This window comes from Ochotona princeps, chromosome 10, assembly GCF_030435755.1.
Source record: "Ochotona princeps isolate mOchPri1 chromosome 10, mOchPri1.hap1, whole genome shotgun sequence".
Classification (NCBI taxonomy): domain Eukaryota; kingdom Metazoa; phylum Chordata; class Mammalia; order Lagomorpha; family Ochotonidae; genus Ochotona; species Ochotona princeps.
The window spans coordinates 30350538-30359847 of record NC_080841.1 but is presented as its reverse complement, the minus strand read 5'-3'; positions in this window follow the sequence as shown (position 1 = coordinate 30359847).

Here is a 9310-nt window from a genome sequence, read left to right as displayed (position 1 = left end):
TAGTGGGGCGGGGTGGGGATGAAATGGTACACCATTCAGATGGTGCCTGGCCTCTAATTCCTGCTCCCTGAAGCTTCAAAATGGCTGATTTTTATCATTACACATGTAGAAAATGACCTCCCTGCTCTTCCCTTCTCCAGCCACTCAGTGTACATGAGCATGTGCATGGGGCTGCTGAGGGAGTGAGGACTGAGCAAGGCATATGGGGAGTGCTTAACCTTTAATGAGCTGCACTCATTCAGTGGCTGCACAAGATCTTGGGGGCACAGATAAGTCCCAGTCTCTGTAGGGCCTAGCATGGGGGCAGGGCGACCGCTGCAGCCCTGTGGTCCCCTGCGTGATCCCTGAAACACAACAGAATCAGGCTCAGTTCTTTCTTGCTGATGGACAGGGCCCTGCGCCAGGCACAGACCAAGACTAACACTCCCCTTCCATTTACAGCCTCCATAATCACATCATCACATTTGACTTTCACATCAGCCCTGGGGGTGCGTGGGCACCGCCACACCCACTTCATCAACCCAGAAACCATGGCCAAGAGCCCAGCCACCTCCATTTAGCACTGAGTGACAGGTGCCTGCTATCAGCATCACTTCTTTCTCCATGAAAATGTCATGCACAGCCCTCTCCTGCCCCTGATGATATGAGACAGGATCCAGGTGAGCTGCCTATCATGGTCAAGACAAGAGGCAAGAAGAGGTTGTCCAGCCTCCGATTCCCTTGTTTATCCAACAAATCACTGTGCAAACTGATGACTTGCAGGCTGAGTAGTAATAGGCAGGGAGGGGAAATAAAGCTGGGGCTGAGCTTGCCAGCAGGAAGGACAAGGCTAGCCAAAGCTCAGGTCCAAGGGCTTTCAGAGTTCTCAGCATCCTCTTGACGAACCTCACAAATATACTATCACTTATTCGTTCTCCAGCACAGGAACCCTGGCAGTCTGCACGTGAGAGAGACCCACAAAGACTTCTGTCAGATTCTGCACAAGGATTCAGCAGCTCTCACTCCCTACCCGAGTGCACTGCCGGGTCCCTATGTAGTGAGAAGATGAATGAGCTAATATGTAAGAGCACCTTGAGCTCCAGAAGATGGACTGTACTGTTACAGCCACAAAGTGCCTTGCGAGGGAGCTCAAACTAGGTGACAACGAGTCAGGAATGAGGAGAGAGCAAGACAAGGAGGGAGGCAGAATGGACCAGAAGGGTTGAGCAGACCACGCCAAGATTCCTCTCTCAAACTTGCCACCTGGGTCTGGTGGTCTTCTTTCAGGGTCAAGAGAGGTCAAGATCCTTGCAGCCTTTGGAAGACTTGGCAGAGTCAGCACCTGCAAGTACCCCTGGGGGGATGCTGGAGCTCCTGAAGGGCATTGTGACCTGTGGACTGGGTGCTCACCCACAGACAGCTGCAAGCCAGCATGCATGCACCATGTCGGCCACTGCTTGCACTCTGCCCAGTCATGGAAGGTACTACCTCTTCCAGGATGCCCTCTCAGATACCCCTGCTGCCCACGTGCAACTTGTACTCTAGTCATCAACTCTTTCCATAGTACAAGGCATTGGCTTTCTGTGGCACTGCCTCCCTCTCCCCATCCCCCACTGGCCTCTGTAGATGTTAGACCCCTGCAGAGGGGGACGGGTCTGGCCCCAGCTGTTGCTCCACAAGGACTCAGGCCAACCCGAGGCCACATCCTTTCTGGCTTTGCAACATGGAGAGCCACGGAAGCACCTTCTCTTTGACTTGCTGTGTTCTATTTTCTCCTTGTTCGTTGGGGTCAAATGCAGACAACATACAACTTTGTATCTGACTCATTTTTAGGAGTGCAGTTCACTGCACAAAGGAAATTCCTGCCATTGTGTAACCATCACCACCATACACACCCAGACTCAAACTCTGTAGCCGTCAGACACTGTCACTCCTGCCCTTCTCCCTCGGGTGCTTGGCAATCACCATGGTGCTCCATGCACTTGTAGCTGATGGTGTGAATGGTACAGAGGTTCCTGAGTAGAGTGCGAGCCTGGCTCAGAGCACAGACCAAAGATCACCTGGCACCACCTGGCCATCCCTGCTGGGAGCTTGGTTTTGCCACGTCTTTGTGCAAGTGACAGAATCCAGAGCTGAGCCCAATCTCATTTGATTCTAAGCCTGCTGTCCAAGTTGCAAGGAATGGATCTCCAATCAGGGCATTTGAAGAGCTTTCTTTGAGGAGAGAAGGGTTGGGGGCAGGTTGTAGGGTCAGGAAGGTGGGATTTTTGGGGGGGTGGTTCCCTGCTGTTTGTGAGACCCACTTTGCCAGTGGATGGCTAGGTTTCAGATTTTTCTTTCTTGCTGAGGGTTATTTTATTTTATTTTCAAACCAGCATTCTTGTTCTTTAGAATGTGAGCTCCACACATTCACAATGGAGGCAAGAGGGGCAGCAACTGTAGGCCACTTGTACCCATGAACGGCGTTCCCATCAGCCTCCTGCGTGGGGAGCCTCCCTTGGCTTTGCACAGCGGGCTCTGCCAGGGTTGGTGCGTTTAGCACAGTCACAGCCTGAGGCTGCCAGGCTGTTCCAACCAGGCACGGGCTCTCCTAGCAATAATAGCCACACTAGCTCACTTTTATTAAGCACCTACCAGATGTCAGGCCCTGTTTTATGCAAATCAGCACATTTAGTCCTCACAGCTGTATGGTTTCCCACCAGCAGACTTGAGATAAAGGCTGAAGGGTATGTCATCTACCAGGTGTGCTGACGGGAGAAAGAAACCCAGCCCATGGGAAGAAGGACCGATGTACTAGAGGAAGAGGCCCAGCTGGTAGGGGTATGGCTGCCTTCCAGCCCTACTCCACCCCTAGCCAATGGGGTTCCGGAGCCTAGAATCCCTCCCCAGAATCCAAGGGCTTTTGTTCTGTTTTGTTCTGTTTATTCTGAGATGACAAGAAGTGGAACAGAATGTTTGAGGGGTGATGTGCTGGAGCTGGGTGCCCCGTGCAAAGCTGGGAGACGAGAGAGATAAGCAGGCAATCCTGGGTCAGGGTGACGGAGTGTGTGGATTCTTGGGGTGAATCTCCAGACAAGGTGGCATCTTAAGGGACACAGACAATTCTTCAGAGAAGACTACAGATGAGTAACTCCAATAGTATTTTCTAGAACAATCTTCTGAGGGATGGCTAAGAACCTGTCTATAGAACAGAGGAAGCCTGGGGCAAGGCAGTGCAGGAGATGGCCCAAAGCACATTTATAGGAAATGGCAGAGTTGGGATGCTGACCTGGGGCAGCAGGGGGTGGGGGGGTCTCACACCTGCTGCTTGTGGCAGGAGGCTGCAGGGCCGAGGCTGTACCTGCACAAATACAGCTCATGAGCCCCCAAATCTCCAGGGATCAACGCCAAATGTGTTTCCTTTTTGCTCACAAGAAGTCTGCAAGCACTGGGGCGGGGGGGGGTGGGGGCGGGAAGGGGGCGGCACCCTGCAGACATGCAAAGGCCCAGGCTGATGGGGGACCCCTTTGCTGTCTTCTGAGTATGGCTCCTGTGGAAGCAGGGGAAGCAAAAGGGAGGCTGTAGGATGGTGCAGGACACATTGGCAGCTCAGGCTTACCCATCAGGCTACCCCCAATCATAGGACAGAATCTGGCCTCAGGTTCCTCTGAGATACAAGGTAGTCCAGGCAAGCCCTGACTCTGCAGAGTGGAGGGAGAGCAATGAAGAGGTGGTCCGGAGTTCCCATGTGACCACATCAGTTAGCTAGCATCACTCTTGCTTTTCCTCCCTTGGTCAAGTGCTTCCTTTACCAGCAGCTGCTTTGGGATATGTTCCCAGGTTTCTTTTCTAGGTGTTACCTAGTCCTGTCTTCATGTATCGAGTTCACCCATCCCTGGGAAGAAGGCAGCTGTTGGGTGAGGATAAGGCTGCTGGGTGCTGGGTGCTTTCGAGAACCTGATTAGAGCTAGCCAGAGGGACGGTAAAGGATGGCAGGAAGGAACTCGATAAGTCCTAATGCCTAACCCAGCCTGCATCTCAGTCATCCAGCTGAAGCTTTTGGCCAGTTCCCTGCCTCTAAAACGCACTCTACACCCAGGCCATGATGATCCAGAAGATAGGGCTTTTGCCCTGCTCCACTGAGCTCACCGAGCGGGAGATATGGAAGAGCCCATGAGCCTGCCGCAATGGGAGGACCTGGAGGGTGCAGCGGGTCCTGTCTGAGATGGGAGAGTCTGAGATCACAAGGAGTGGAGCAGAGTGTCTGAGGGGTGATGCACTGGAGCTGGGTGCCCTGTGCAAAGCTGGGAGACAAGAGAGATCAGTGGGCAACCCATGCAGGCCCTCGGGGGCTGAGGTCCGTTCTAAAAGCCATGTAGAAGACCATAGAGGGCTATTCAGGAGGCAGCAGCTAGAGCTCTGTGTGATGTCAAGTGGAGAGTAATAAGGGTGTGGCATTGATTTGTACGGAAGATAACTGGGATGTAGGAAGGGACAGCGTGAGGGGATGCATGTTGTCCTCTTTAGGGTAGAATGAGTGATAGTGGGAGCCAGGGTTGTCAGGATGATGTTCACATTTCCAGCTTGGGGGCTGAAGGATGAAACTGTTTACCCAGAGGAGCTGAGGCCAGAATTCTGTTGTTGGAGTAGGCAGGGAGGTAGGTGGTGCAGGAAAGAAAACCACTGTGGGCAGAGACAGGCCCTGGCTTCTCATCCTAGGATTTCCTCTTAGAAGACAAGGGGCTTTAGGCAGACCATGAAGTTTCTAGTGTCTCAGTTTTCCCATCTGCCAAGACGACACCAGCACCTGCCTTGCCTTTCCCAGGGAAGACGAGTCGAGCCGCTAAGAACTGTGCATAAGCAGATGTTGAAAGCCACAAGAATTTGCAAATAGGGAACTTGATCTATGTATCCCCAAGACTGTCTTCTGGTCCCACTTTCTTGCACGATTTAACTCATCCTTGGGGAGGGGTGGGGATGAGGATGGGCTTCCAGAGCATCTCTGGGGCCCTCAGGCTTGGGGTGTCCTCCAGGTTCCTGCTGAGTAAGAGCTGTCCTCCAGAGCTCCCCAGAGAACCCTCAGGCCTGCTGAAGGCTAAGCACCTGCTGAAGTCCTGGGGGATGCAGTTCCTTCAGAGTGTCCTGCTGCTGCCTGCAGGCACAGCCCATGTGGGGCTGCTGGCCGGGAGGGGCTTCAGTGGCAGTGTGTCAATTAGCAGCTTTTAAAGGCTGTGGTGTTGCAGCCTTAGCAATGAGCTGCACTCTGGCTGCCTGGAGACACTTCCAGGCCCCAGGCTGGCTCTGAAGCATAGATAGTGTCCTGAGCACATCCCTCCTCTGCCTGTGGGAAGCGTCTGCATGCAGGGTCCCATAGAGCCTCTTCCTTTGTTCTCTCCAAAATGTTGATCAAACGTTTAAGGAGTACAGGCTTCCCACTGATGAGAAGAAGCACTGAGCAATGGCAGCTACTAGACAAGATTTGTGTGCACCTGTGTCCCTCTGTGTGTGATATATCTCTGTGTGTCTCTTGGTGTGTGGGTGTCTGTGTGCCTACACATGCACCTGTGTGTGTGTGTGTGTGTATGTATCTATGTGTGTTTAAGCCTGTCTGTGTCTGTGCATGCAACAGTGTATCTAAATCCTGTGTGTGCACATGTGTTTGTGTGTCTCTATGTAGGTGGGTGTGTCTGTGTGTCTACATGTGCATCTGTGTCCCTCTGTGTGTGATGTCTCTCTGTGTGTGGGTGTGTTTGTGCTGTGCATCTGTGTGTCTCCACATGTGTGCATGAATCTGTGTACATGTGTGTATGTGTGCATGTGTATCTAATGTCTCTGTATGTGGCTATGTCTGTGTGTCTATATATGTATTTGTATGTACATGTATCTGTATGTCTGTGGGCATGTCTGTACTATGCACTACATCTGTGTGTCTGTATGTCTCCACATGTGTGCCTGTGTCTGTTCATGAGAGTCTGTCTGTCTGTCTGTGTGCGTATCTGGGGAGGTTGTGTCTTTGATGTAGTTCTGGGTTGGGTTGTCCTTAGAATGGTTTTTGGAATTAAAAGCAAAGTCCTCAGAGGTCTCTTGCCTTTCCTGTCTGGGCATCTTCCAACCTCTGAGGAATAAGGAGCCCCTCAATTCTCTTGGAAAGTTTCAGACAGGAAATGTGGGTCCAGATATATTTGGTTTGCCTGATGCCCGGGAGTCCAACAGGAAAGAATTAAAGGCAACTCCCAGCAGAGGTTCAGGTATAGACAATGGATGAGTATCCCCCAAAGCTAAAGCCCTCTGTAGAACACATAACGAGTGACACTTCTGCCTTCATAACTAGGAATGAAGAAAAGGTTTGATACGGCTGGAAGCCTTGGCAGAAGAGGTGTGTGTCCTTTTCCCAGATGAGGTTGGCTTGCCATCTGAACTCCACTCTCCCTGCCACCCCTGTAACCCAGGAGAGCAAGGGGCTGGGATGCCAAGGAGAGAACTGTTACAAGGTGCATAGCCACCATTAGGAGGGAGCTGGTCACAACAAAGGGGCAGAATTTTTCTGCTGGTCAGAGGTGTGACAGTGGGCCCAGACACTGGGCATGAGTAGCCATGGCTAGACCCCCTCAGGTAAAGCAGCCACATGGCACAGGAGGGTTGGCAGGAAGCAAAGGTGGAAGCTTTGTGACATGTGAGACTTCCCTGCCACCAGCCCAGGGCTTCTAGAGGGAATGACTGGATAGTATACGTCCCTAGAAGCTGCTGAAATCTGTTAATCAAGCCAACAGTGACTAGGTCAGTGCTGTAGCTGGGCTTTTGATAGTTAAGCCAGGTGTGTGAGGCCTAGAGGTATGACTAGTGCAGTCATTTCGAGCAGGAGCTGAAGCTCAGGCTCTCTTGGTTGGTGAGGACCTGTTGCCTCCACAGGCTGCTGAAGCCCAGGGAGAACAGGGCTGTAGGTAAGGAAACTGTATCTCATTTGCTGTGTAGTGGTTGGCTGAGACTTGCTGGAAGGATTGTTGAGGTGCCCCTGTTAGGAGGGGAGTCCTCACCTCCTTCATGTTATCTATTTGTGGCTCACAGCTGAGTGCTCTTTGGGAACTGTGCCCAGCTCCTTTGAGTGTGGCATGCCTCTGATGACTGGTCACTGCAGGGGCAGGAAAGCCTGGCCTCCATTCTCCAATTCCAGATAACTCTGATGGGGTCTCAACTGTGAGTGCCCTTGCTCCCTGTCCATGTCTGATGCTTGCTGCCTTGGCTGGGACTGCATCATGGTCCAGCTCCACACACTGCCCAGTTGGCTTCCCTTCCTCATCCGATGAAGGTGTTACTCTAGGAACACTGACCACTGATCCTCCTGCCTCACAAGCTTTGACCCAGTGACTGCTTCCCAGATGTACAGGTGAGCACAGATCCCACACTGGACTCTTTATGTCACCATCATGCTTGCCAAGCCAGAGCAGAGCCCAACACCTGCTACCAAACTGGGTACTTTTGGACTTGAGACTTGCCTCAAGCACCGTTTGAAATTCTGGGAATAGTGCCCAAAGAAAACGGAAGAAGCCCTTGAAGAGAGGGGGTGGCTGTTTCCAGGAGTGTGTGTCCTGTGTCCTCGGCCCCATGTGGGATTGGGGAGAAATGGAGAAGGCAGAGTTGTGCCTGATTGGCAGACACTTTGGTCTCCTTATTGACCCAGATGCCCACTAGCATCATGAGGCTGAGTCACACTAGGCCTTGTTTGTGACACAGTGTGCACGGCCTGGTCCCCTGGTAGTGAGACACGCAGTCAGTACAGTACTGACAGGATATAGGGGGACTTACCTTAGGGAACTAGCTGAAGAGGTGAGCAGAGTCAGCTGGCAAGTCCAGATGTGCAGAGACCCAGGGAAGAGATGAGGTTGCAGCCTGGAGCAATCCATCGGCAGAATTCCCTTTTGTGTGGGGAGCTCAGTATGTTCTCTCTCTCAATATTTATTTTATTTCTTTGAAAGGTAAAGTGACAGGCATAGGGAGACACAGAAAGAGATCTTCCATCTACAGGTTCATTCCCTCTAACAGCCACAATGGTCGGAGATGGGCCAGGACAGAGCTAAGAGCCAGGAATTCCATCTGTGTCTTTCATGTGGGTGCAGGGGTCCAAGCATTTGGATCATCATCAGCTGCCTTCCCAGGAGCATTAGCAGGGAGGTGGATCGGAAGTGGAGCAGCTGAATTCAGAATCCTCACCTAATATGTGATGCTGGTGTTGCTAGCAACAGCTTAATTCACTGAGCCACAATGCTGGCCCCCATCTGTTTCTTTGTCTTTTTTTCCCCTAAGATTTATTTATTCTTATTGCAAAGTAAGATATACAGAGAGGAGGAGGAGAGACAGACAGAAAGATGTTCTATCCATTGATTCACTCCTTAGGTGTCCACAATGGCTGGAGCTGAGCTGATCTGAAGCCAGGAATCTGGAGCTTCTTCTGGGTCTCCCACGCGGGTGCAGGGTCCCAAGGCCATCCTCGACTGCTTTCCCAGGCCACAGGCAGGGAGCTGGATGGGAAGTGCAGCTGCTGGGATTAGAATCGGCACCCCTATGGGATCCCAGTGCGTTTAAGGAGAGAACTTTGGCCACTAGCCTACCGTTCTGGGCCCTCTTTGTCTTTTTAAAAAGTTTATTTCATTGTGTATTTCAAAGACAGAACTAGAGAGAGAGAGAGAGAGAGAGAGAGAGAGAGAGAGAGAGAGAGAAAATGAGATTGAGCTTGCATTCACTGTTTCACTCCCAAATGGCTATGCCAGGCTGAAGCCAAGAGCCTGGAATTCCATCGGAGTCTCCCACATGAGTGGCAGGGACTCAAGTCGTTGGAATGTTTTCTGCTTCTTTCCCAGGGTTATTAGCTGGACTAGAGATGGAGAAGCTTAGAACTTGAACCTGTGCTCACATGGGATATCAGAGTCACAGGCAGTGGCTTAACTTGCTGCCCTACAGTGCTGGCCTCCTTAGTCTGTTATCTTAAGACTTTTAATTGATTGGATGAGGCTCACCCTGGATGGGCAAATCATCCATCCCCATGTCTGGAATATGGATGCTGATCCTGGGAACCTGCTCGCAGGGTGGCACGAGAGGCAAACCCAGAGGGACTGAGCCCTGGTAGTACTGAGTGGCGACGCTGTGACCTCTCAGCTCTTTCTGGAGAAGACACCCATCATCCTGGCCCCATCCTTAGGGCATCCACCCTTGGCTTATGAGGTTTCTCACAAGGGCCAGGCAAAGATAATTAGATACAGGCTCAATTAGCTGAGAGTTCTCATCTTAAAAGTCATGATCATGTGGCAACCAGCACGTGTAAAGGCAGCCAGCAGTGTGAGATGCCCCTCAACAGAGC